This window comes from Spermophilus citellus (assembly GCF_964194105.1).
Source record: "Spermophilus citellus genome assembly, chromosome: 12".
In the NCBI taxonomy this organism is placed as follows: domain Eukaryota; kingdom Metazoa; phylum Chordata; class Mammalia; order Rodentia; family Sciuridae; genus Spermophilus; species Spermophilus citellus.
The window spans coordinates 72,184,148-72,196,179 of NC_138198.1; positions in this window are offsets into that span (position 1 = coordinate 72,184,148).

Here is a 12,032-nt window from a genome sequence, read left to right on the forward strand (position 1 = left end):
GGTCTGGGGAAAGATGAAATCTTCCTAATAGTCAAGGAGGAATAGATATACTTTGCAGTCTTACCAGTAAAAATAAAAGACAATGTGTTTGTCCAGCCTCTTTATATTTGGAGACATACTACATATTATACTACTCCAGTTTCTCCTCCTGTGACTGGTTTAGGAGAAGTTCTTCTCATGGCTTCTTTGCAGAGGGGGAACTTGGGTCTCTTAAGGTCCTTGATGCTGAAATCTATGATAAAAAGCTCTGGTTTGTTCTTATGGCCTTAGTGATGATTCCTCCAATCATCACCACCTCTTCCTGCTGGCTGGTCCCTACCTTGGCTCCTGGTGGTTGGACAAATCTGGGTAAACTCTAAATGTGCTCCCAGTTCTGCATAGTCTGTGATGTTACTGGACTAATTCATAAAGTATTCAATCAGCTTCCCCAGATAGAGCCATGCTAACCTATATGGCACCCCTAGGAAAATCTATCCCTTCCATAAGTAAAATCTTGTAGTATTACATATATTTCTTCTTAATAAAATACAACAAGCAATTATTTAATTATTATTTACTCGAGGGATTCGGCTTGACACAACTGCAGCCATCTTGAGTTGTAACTACTGTGGCTGCCATGGGTAGCACTGATCTGCTTTCCCTGTATACCAACAAAGTCCTTAGAGTAGTGTGTGAAGCTTTACAACCAGACGCTGGTGCTCTCAGCAACAGGTATGTATCTTATGTCCTTGACATTAGCTTAACATAAACCCCATGCATTTTCCAGTTTCATGAAGTCACTTTTGTCCTGATCACTTTACAAGCCCCTCACTTCTGGTCCAAATCACAGGAATTCACCTGGAATTGCTGCTCAGAGGACCATGCTTCTACCTGTAAGTCCTCAATGAATTGCTTGCTGTGCTTTCCTAGATTTGTCTGCCACTTTCCTTTGGTCTCATGGCTTCTTGGGGCAGGTTCTCATACATTGGGACTAGGTTGTTTGGAACAGTTATATCAAAATTGGTATGGTCATTATGGAAAACAATGTGGAGATTTCTTAAAAAGTTAAAAATAGAGCTCCTAGTCAATCCAGCTATCCCAGTTCTGAATACATATATCCAAAGGAAATTAAATCAGTATCTTGAAGAATCATCTTCCCTCCCTCCCATGTTCACTGCAGAATTAGCCACAATAGCCAAGATGTGGAATCACCTAAATATTCACCCACTTATAAAGAAATTGTGATAGATATACACAATGGAATATGATCTAGTCTTAAAAAAAGGAAATCTTGCCATTTGCAATAACACATGTGAAACTGGAGGACATCATCCTAAGTGAAATAAACCAGACACAGAAAGACTATGTATTATCACATCTGAAATCTGAAAAAGCACATTTTGTAGAAATAGAGTAAAATGATAAAATCCACCTGTCAGGGGATGGGGAAGTGTTGGTCAAAGTATCAGTCACCTAGGATGAATGAGTTCTACATAGCTAATGTACAGTATGCTGACTATAGTTAATAATACCACACTGTATATTTGAAATTTGATAAAAGTGGATTTTTTTTGTTCCACATTTTTCAGTGGCACATTATAGTTGTACCTATGATGGGATTTGTTGTTAACATATTCATACATGCACACAATATGACAATATATTTTGGTATGTGTAATTTGCCAAAATACATTCTACTGTCATATGTAACTAAAAAGAAGAAAAAAAAAACAATATATTTTGGCCAATGTCACTCCCCAGCACTTCCCACTTCCCTTCCTTCCTCCCACTCCCTAGATCTTTTCTTCTACTAATCTTCCTTTGATTTTCATAAGATTCCCATCATTCCCTCCTTTCTTTTTCCTCTCTAGCTTCCACATATGAGAAAAAACATATGCCCCATGATCTTCTGAGTTTGGCTTATTTCACTTAACATAATGGCTTCAAACTCCATTTATTTTCCTGCAAATCACATAATTTCATTTTTCTTTATGGGTGAATAAAATTCCATTTTATATGGACCACATTTTCTATCCATTCATTTGTTGATGGACACCTAGGCTGGTTCCATAGTTTGATGATTGTGAATTTTGCTGTTATAAACTTGGGTATGCATTTATCACTACAGTATGATGAGTTTAATTCTTTAGGATAAATATTGAGGAGGGGCATAGCTGGGTCGATGGTGGTTCCATGCCTAGTCTTTTGAGGGACCTCCATACTAATTTCCATATTTGGTTTTATTAATTTGAAATCTGACCAACAGTGTAAAAATGTTCCTTTTTCTCCACATTCTTTCCAGCTTTTATTGTTTGTGTTCTTGATGACTGCCATTCTGACTGGTGTGAGTTTTGATGTGCATTTCCCTAATTGCTAATGATGTTGAACCTTTTTTCTTATATTTGTGGGTCATTTGTATTTCTTCTTTTGAGAACTCTATGTTTTATTCATTTGTCCATTTATTAATTAGGTTATTTGGTGTTTTAGTGTTAAGTTTTTTTTCAATTCTTTACATAATAAATATTAATCCTGTGTCAGAAGAGAAACTAGCAAAGATTTTCTTCCATTCTGTATGTTCTCTCTTCACATTCCTAATTGTTTCCTTTGCTGTTGAGAAGCTTTTAAATTTGATGCTATCCCATTTATTAACTCTTGGCATTACTGCCTGAGCTTTAGGAATCCTATTGAGAAGGTGATTGCCAGTGCCTACATGATCTTGTGCCTAGCAGTCTCAACCCTGTATTTTCTTCTAGGAGTTGCATAATTTCTCTTCTAATTCCTAGGTCTTTGATCCATTTTGAGTTGAGTTTTGTGCAAGGTGACAGATAGGATCTAGTTTCATTCTTCTATATACGTATAACCAGTTGTCTCAGCATCATTTGATAAGAAGGCTGTCTTTTCTCGAGTGTATGTTTTTGGTGATTTTTTTCAAGGATCAGATGACTGTAGATGTGTGGTTTGTCTTTTATTCTGTACCATTGGTCTTTGCATCTGTTTTTATGCCAGTACGTGCAGTTTGTGTAACTATATCCCTGTAGTATAACTTGAAGTCAGGTATTGAGATGCCACCAGCATTATGTTTTTTTAGATTAGGATTGTTTCATTATTCGAGGTCTTTTATTCTTCCAAAGGAATTTTAGGACTGTGTTTTTTAGTTTTGTCAAGAATGTCACTGGTATTTTGATGGAAATTGTACTGAATCTATATATTGCTTTTGGTAATATGATCACTTTAACAATATTAATTCTGCCTATCCATGAACATGAGAGGTTTTTCCATCTTTTGAGGTCTTCTTCAATTTCTTTCTTCAATGTTCTATATTTTTTCATTGTAGAGGTCTTTCACCTCCTTTGTTAGATTTCTTCCTAGGTTTTTTGTTTGTTTGTTTTGTTTTGTTTTGATTTTTAGGCTATTGTGAATGGAATTGTTTTCCTGATTTCTTTCTCAGCAGATTCATTTTTGTTATATAGGAAAGCTATTCATTTTTTAATGTTGATTTTGTAACCTGCTACTTCATCAAATTTATTTATTAGCTTCAGCATTTTTTTTTTGGTGGAATTCTTTGGATCTTCTAAGTATAGGATCATATCATCTGCAAACAGTGATAATTTGATTTCTTCCTTTCCTGTTTTTATCTCTTTTATCTTCTTACTTTTTGTAATTGCTGGGGCTAGAATTTCCAACACTACATTAATTAAGAGTGATAAGAGTGGGCATTGTCTAGTTCCAGATTTTAAAGGAAATGCTATCAGATTTTTCCCATTTACTATAAGATCAGCCTTAAGTTTTTCATATATTGCGTTTATGATGTTGAGGTAGGTTCTTTTAATTATGCTAGATATTTTCATTATAATGAAGAGATTCTTTTTGGGGGGTTCTGAATGCATCCTGTATCTAGATATTCATCTCATTCTCAAATTTGAAAGTTTTCTATGATTATTTCCCTGAATAGGTGATTCGTTTCATTGGCTTACATCTTACAACACTTCTCAATTCCAATGATTCTTAAATTTGGTCTCTTAATGTTGTCCCAGAATTCTTATTTATTCTGATCATGATCACTTGTTTTCTATAATATTGTCTGAATGTTCAAGACTGGCCACTTTGTTCTTCAGCTCTGAGATTCTGTCTTCAATATGGCCTACTCTATTAGAGAGAGAGAGAGAGAGAGAGAGAGAGAGAGAGAGAGAGAGAGAGAGAGAGAGAGAGAGACATTTCATTTGGTTTATTATGTCTTTTGTTTCCAAGATTTTGACTTGGTTCTTTTACAATATCTCTACCTCCTTACTGAATTTCTCATTTATATTCTGCATTGGCTTTCTTAGTTCACTCAGTTGTTTTCCTGTGTTCTCTTGGAATTCACTGATCATTTTCATAATCATTCTTTTGAATTGTTTATCTGCTATTTCATCCACTTCAATACTAATACTCGGGGGGTTCAGTTGCTGGTGAATTATGACCTTTAGGTGGTGATGTGTTACCTTGTTTTTTCATATTTCTTATATTTCTGTGTTGGGAGGTTTTATGCAACTGTTGGGATGTATTTCTCTTCCATTCTTGTGTGTGGGCCTTTTTAGGCACAGCCTTCATTGCCAGTGTGTCCTAGAGTGATCCATGATTCGTGTGGTATCCACAGTCTTTGTGTCAGTTCTCTCTCTTTTTTTTTCTATAGTGAAGCAGCAACTCCTTCCTGAGATGTTTCCTTTTATCTTTGTTAATAGCTGCAACCTGCTTGTTTCTGCTTCTGAAATCATGCTTGCTCAGCAGCTGTGGCAGGAACCAGAGCTGCCTGGAAAAAGGGAGAGAAATCAAGGCTACTTGACTGAGAAAGTCTTGAAACCCGGAAGTCTGTACTGTGTAAAAGATACTGAGAACAAAGGGCTGTGCTCAGCTTTCAGAGAAGACTCTTCTGAGACCACACTGTTGCTGAATAACCCTTGGTCTTCTGTATCTCCAAGTGCCACTTGCCTCTTTTCATTGCCATAATTTTCCATTTTTCTTTAACAATAGCAGTGTATGTCTATGAGAGAGGCTTGAGAGCCCACCCCTATCTATTCCTACTTGGGGCCTGATCATTAGTTTTGTTTTTTGTCTCTTCTATTCTTCGTATGAGAGTATAACTGATGACTGAGTGTTATTAATTTGTATGTGGAGCAAGGTGTGCTGTCTTTTATCTGAGTTTAGTTCAGCAGCAGTCTCTGACCTGTGTACTTGTAGGGTCCCTGTAGGTTCCCAGCACCTCACAGACAGGGGAAACAAACAATAACAACAACCAACGCAAACAACACACAGCATTAAAATAAATACCTGGTTCCTACTATGACATCTACAACATTATCACACACAGGCACAAAACAACAAAACAAAAGAAAAAAACAGGAATGGTGGTGTCAGCGACTGACAACAGCAAAAACAATAAGTAACCATGAACTAGATCTGGCATTAAAGAAAGCAACAGGTGTCAACCATGTAATCTACAGCAGTAATAATTGCAACAGTATGAATGGTGGAGGCAAGAATTATAGTAATCAATTTGTTCTGAACAATGGTAAAAGTGCAGTTCATTAAGAGAAAAGAAAATGTGATGGGAAGATAGAACAGAGTTTACAACTTAAAATAGTGAACAGACAGAATGCAGAAGAGCTGTAGTGGGTGGTGGTTATAAGGAAGGAGGAGAAAAATAGGAAAAACAAAGTAAAGGTAGGAAAGGAGGGAGAGAAGGAGGAAGGGACAGAGATAAAACAAGATAATTTGGCTGTTAGAAGAAGAAAAGAGAGAAAAAAATAAGAGAAGCAAACAAAAATACAACTAAACTAAACAAACCCCCCCCCCCAAACTCTAACCCTCAAAAGACAAGGCTAGGGCTGGGGTGATAGCTCAGTGGTAGGTGCTTACCTAGCACATGTGAGGCCCTAGGTTGAATCTTCAGCACCACCTACAAATGAATAATTGGAATAAAGGTATTAAAAAAATTCCTTCCTAAAAAAAAAAGGCAAGACTAGGTAGGATAACTACATTTTAAAAAAAGGTAAAAATGAGGAAAAAAGAAACATATGTATGTATATATGTCCATGAACCAATCAGTACAGCAAGAAAACACACACACACACACACACACACACACACACACACACAAACACGCCTCCCCTCCCCCACAAAAAGGAAAAAAGAAAAAAGTAGCTGGGCGGGGTGGCTCACACCTGTAATCTCAGTGGCTCAGGAGGCTGAGACAGGAGAATAGCGAGTTCAAAGCCAGCCTCAGCAACAGCAAGGCGCTAAGCAACTCAGTGAGACCCTGTCTCTAAATAAAATTCAAAATAGGGCTGGGGATGTGGCTCAGTGGTTGAGTGCCCCTGAGTTCAATCCCTGGTACCCCGCCTCCAGAAAAAAGAAAAAATGTTTCTTAAAAATGAAGGAATTGTCTCCATTGAGGAGGTCAAAATAGTTCATGAGAATAGATGGTCACTGCCTATGCCCAGGTGTCCTTCTTTCCATTTTCTTATTGGAGTATGTACTGAGATAGACAGAACAAGTGAGTGAGCAAGGGCTGGGGATTGTTAAACCCTTCCTCATTTTGTGTTGCTCGCCAAGCTGTAGCTGGAGTGACCTGAGACTGAAGCTGGCTGACACAGCTCTCAGCTTCCCTTCTCATCAGCACAAGATGGGATGGAATGAGAAGTACTGTCTGTTGGAGTTTGGTCTGCACAAAAGAAATCCATGTGCTTCCAGGGTGGGGCCACTGCAGAGTTCTATGTGGAGAGTTCCTGTGGCTGGGGCTTAGATCTAATCACGGTTTAGGGTCTTGGTTGGGTGGTATTTGCTCTGGAGAGATTAGATCAACACACCCCTAGGGCCCAACAGTTGCCAATCTCTGTCAGGGGTTAAATCTCAGGAGTCTCCCAAGAATTCTACTCGTGGGGCAGGGGAGCCAATCTTCCACACACTCTGCTGTCCCTGAGCACAGCCTTTCTGAGTTTAGTCTGCGAGTGTGTTGACACCCACCTGTTCAAATTCCTGCCCCACTCTAGCTGGTCCCATAAGCCTCCAGACTCAAAGGAAAAGCAAGTTGGACTCCTCTTCACTTTTCTGACCTGAATCCCCCGGGTACAATTTTCTCTGACCTGTTTCACTCATGTTCTGCTAAGTACATTCTAAGCCACAATTTAGGCCCTTGCCAGGACAGGGTGGCAATGTCTGCTGTGATCTTCTGGCTCCATAGTTGCAGCTGCAGCGTGGCCTCCTCGAGATGGCTCCCCACTCAGCTCTCTACTGCCAGTTGAGAAACACAGTACTTTTCAGGCACCAGTTCACAGTGCAGCCTCTGGAGACCTAAGTTCAAAAACCATGCTAAATGAAATAAGCCAGTCCCCAAAAAACAAAGGCCAAATGTTGTGGGAAGCCATTCTAACACGTGATTGGGTGACTCCCGTTAAGGGCCTGAGGTGCTTTGGCTCTGTCGAAGCTTTCCCAACCCTTTCCTGATGAGAGAGCCCATCCGTGTGGGGGTGTGCCTGACCACTGACCCCAGGGACCCAATCACTGACCCTGACCTTGGAGTGCAGCCCCCCCTCAACCTTCATTGGATGGAATTCTCCCCTGAATCTCTTGTTCCCCAATAAAGGGCTACTCCCAGGCGTGTTCGCTCTCTCTCTCTCCTGCTAGCCCTGAGTAATCCTCGCTGCCCTGCTGGGCGGCTAGAGGTGGGAACCAGAGAGGTGAGTCATCTCGGACCTAGCAATATAAATAAGGTAACTGGTCTGTGTGTTTTATTTTGATCTCTTCTAACTAACTTTATGCCTAGAACCTCATTAATGAAACCACTGCGCAGGCCACGTGGTAGAAAATGTTTTCTCTGAAATGTGGATGCTGATCCATAATGGGGGGTGGCAAGGGAAAAAGGGAGGAACTTTGGATTGGGCAGAGGGGAGTGAGACAAGGGGAGGGGCTATGGGTGCGGGAAAGATGGTGGAATGAGATGGACATGTATGATCGCATGAATTGTGTGACTCTGCATTGTGTACAACCAGATAAATAAAAAGTTGTGCTCCATTTGTGTACAATGAGTCAAAATGCATTCTGCTGTTATGTTTAACTAATTAGAAAATAAAAATTTATTTATTTATTGTATTTATTCTTTTTAGTTATACATGACAGTAGAATATATTTTGACATATCATACATACATGGAGTGTAACGTCCCATTCTTGTGGTTGTACATTATGTGGAATTACATTGGTTGTATATTCATATATGAACATAGGAGAGTTATGTCCAATTCATTCTACTGTCTTTCCTATTCTCACATCTCCTTCTTTCCCTTCCTTCCCCTTTGTCTAATTCATTTTTTTGTCTTCTATTCTTCCCTCCCTGACTTATTGTGACTTAACATCCACATATCAGAGAGAACTTTCAGCTTTTGTTTTTTTTTTTTTTTTAGGATTTGCTTATTTCACTTAGCATGGTGGTGTCTAGCTATATCCATTTACCAGCAAATGCCATAATTTCATTCTTCTTTATGCCGAGTAATATTCCATTGTGTATATGTACCACATTTTCTTTATTCATTCATCCTTTGAAGGGCACCTAGGTTGGTTCCATAGCTTAGCTATTGTGAATTGAGCTGCTATAAACATTGATGTGGCTATGTCACATCAATGACATACTACTCTTGAGTACTTTGGCTATAGACTGGGGAGTGGGATAGCTGGGTCAAATAGTGGTCCCATTCTAAGTTTTCTGAGGAATATCCATACTGCTTTTCATAGTGGTTGCACCAATTTGCAATCTCATCAGCAATGCATTGGTGAACATTTTCCCCACATCCTCACCAACATTTATTGTTGCTTGCATTCTTTATAATCATTCAGGCTGCTTTTTCTGATCTCAGTTTTTCTGTACCAAATCTTTCCATTGTGTTTCTCTCTGTGTTCTCCCTCCCTCTGTGGTGAACCAGCACTGACACCATCACAACCAGCTTGGCTCCAATGTATTCTATGTTCTTTGTTAAATGCACCCAAGTTTCTGAGTCTGCAAGACACTGTCCAATATTGAATTTTAGTGAAATCCCTCTTTCGCCCACCTCACTGAGAAGTTATACTACTGCTATCTAAATCTTGAGCCACAGAGCCACTAGGAACACAGTGTTCCTCTAACACACCATCTTGAATCTCCTGAAAATAGATCTTAATGACTGACCACATATACACAGGAAAGGTAACTATGTGAAGAGATTGATGTTTCAATCAGCTAGACTGAGTTATGAGTCCATTCTGTGTAATATATACCAAAACATCACATTGCACACTTTAAACATATAGAATTTTTAATAAAAATATAAAAAATAAAGTTATACAAATCAAATTAATGAACATAAAATAGCATAGAATTCAAACTGTCAGCATCAATAGTTAGGAACACTAAATTGTTAATGTTGGTTGGAAGTTTCTACAGCAGCTCCAATGCATAGTTGCTCCAGAACAGCATTTCTAGAAAAATAGACATTAGATTTTCCAGTGACGTTGTAGCTCTTGAGTAAATCTTTTAAATATTTAATTTTAAGAAGCTATAGGTGGCTATAAATGGCAAAGTTAAATATAGCTTGAGGGCTACAAAAATATTCAGAAATGCACCTGGTAAATTGTATTGCAATATGTTTCAATTCTTCCATAGGGGTTATGGTAGTGTTTAACAGTCACCCAAGTTCAATACTTCTTAATGTTGCTAGTCCATTAATTTCACATAACACACCGTGTTTATCAGCCAACTTCAACTGTAAATTTAACTTAGTTGCAGGGATGAGTGCTTATTCTAATCTTCAAATTATGGATGCTTTATAAATGATAAAAGGCTATGATTTTTTTCAATATGAAAAATTTCAAGGGGGCGGGAGTTGTAGCTCAGTGGTAGAGCGCTTGCCTGGCACCTGTGAGGCACTGGGTTCAATCCCCGGCACCACATAAAAATAAATTAATAAAATTAAGATATAAAAAAAAACTTCAAAAAGGGATATTATATCTAAAAAGGAGAAAAGAATAAATAATTTTGAAATATGGTATTTGTTCCTACATTCTGAGATGTGTAATCAAAATGAGTCTTCTTCTTTTTCTAGTATTTTCTACATTTGAGAAGTTGGTTTCAGTCTCAGTAAACTGCAATTTGTTTTGCTCTGAATACTATATTAAGAATATTATTGCTTCATTTTTCTTCAAAGAATTTCTTAATCCTTTTGGTGCTTTCATGTGCACATTCAATTTTTGTTACTGATTTTAGGTAATCAGAGCCTGTAATTCCAGTAGCTCTGGAGGCTGAGGCAGGAGGATTGCTGGTTCAAAGCTAGTATCAGCAACTTAGTGAGACCCTCAGCATTTTAGAGAGACCCCGTCTCAAAATAAAAAATAAAAAGGGCTGGGGATGTGGGTCGGTAGTTGAGCACCCTTGGGTTCAATCCCCAAAACCAAAAAAAAAAAAAAAAAAAAAAAAGAAAAATTTGTTAGTGCATCATTTTCTACTTAAAACATGATTCCAAATTATTACTGAGAAAATGCAGTTGAAAATAGATATCTAAAAACAATATCTTTGGCTTGCATTCTAGAATGTGTCTTAATTTATATTTTCCATATGGGTTAATCTGAGGCCTGATGGTACTAACCTTATCTTCCCAATAAGATTCAACCACAGTTTTGATTGAATGCTTGGCATATATGTTCTTAATATACTTTAATATTTATTGAAGCAGTAAAGTAGCTGTATCATTTTAGGATCTGATTCAGTCATCAAAGGTGTTTTCTCTGCAGTGTTCACTAGCGTGCTTGAAAGTATGCAAAACAAGGAAGATAGGATGTCCTAGATTTTTTTTCCTTTGCTTTTGCAGCCTATTCTATTTTCTAGGCATATTTAATGGCTTGTCAGATATTTTCTGTCTAAATCCTATTTTGGTGTTATTCTGTTAAATATGTGCATAGATTCTCTTTATTCACATTGCCTTCTGGGCCAAATCCCATGAAATACTCATGTATAGAGTATTTGAACCTTGAAAAATCTAGAAATCCAACAATAATTATCTGCTTTATGTAGCTCCATTTGGGATTTTATCTAAAACAAATACATAGTATTCTGCATTTCTTACTTTATTCAAAGTTATTTCATTTGTCATTTCTGTTATACCTTTATGTGGTTTTGTGTTTCATTCATTAGATAATGTGAACATTTCACATTGATTCTTCTGTGACAGTGTTCCATTATGATGTTATTACATTTTATAATTGTTCTACCAAATGGAGAAAATCCTATCATTTTCATTTTTTTTTAGCTATCCCTCTGTATGCTAGACATCACCCATAGAAAAGAGCTGTAGAGAACACACAGTGTGGACAGATATAGTCTTTGAGAATAAATTAATGAGCATCTGTTGAATATTTTCTCTACATTTGGGAAGACATCGTGTATAGCAAGTTTCTAAATCTTTCTATCTGAGTACTTTTAGAATGTTTCCAGCAAGAGTTTTCAACGAGAGAGCCCGGCTTTTAATATTCAGGTCACATGGCCATGTACTTGGCTGGACAGAAAATGTATTTGCTTCAATGCATTCTTGAAGAGAAATCTTCCAGTTTTCCCAGAAATCCATCAGTTATGGTTGACATAGAATCAAAGCATTTGAACACATGCTACTTGTCAGTGAGACAGCTGCATCTTCTCTGGTGTGGCTTCATTTTACTCTCATGTCTTATTTTCTTCAAAGATTTACTTAATGATCAAAATAATTTTAATCATTTGTGGTTTTGTTTTCTGATACTAATGATTACATTTTTTTCTCTTGTAATCTGAAGAGAAACCATCTACAGATGGTCCCTGACTTACAATGATATGACTTTGGATATTTAATTATACAAAAGTGATATATATTCAGAAGCTATGCTTCAAATCTTGAATTTTGATCTCTTCCTGGACTAGTGATATGTGGTCTGATCCTCTCATGATGTTGCATGGGCTCTGAGCCACGGGTCCCAGGCAGCCCTGTGATCACCAGGGGAAACCACCAATGTTCTACAGTGTGC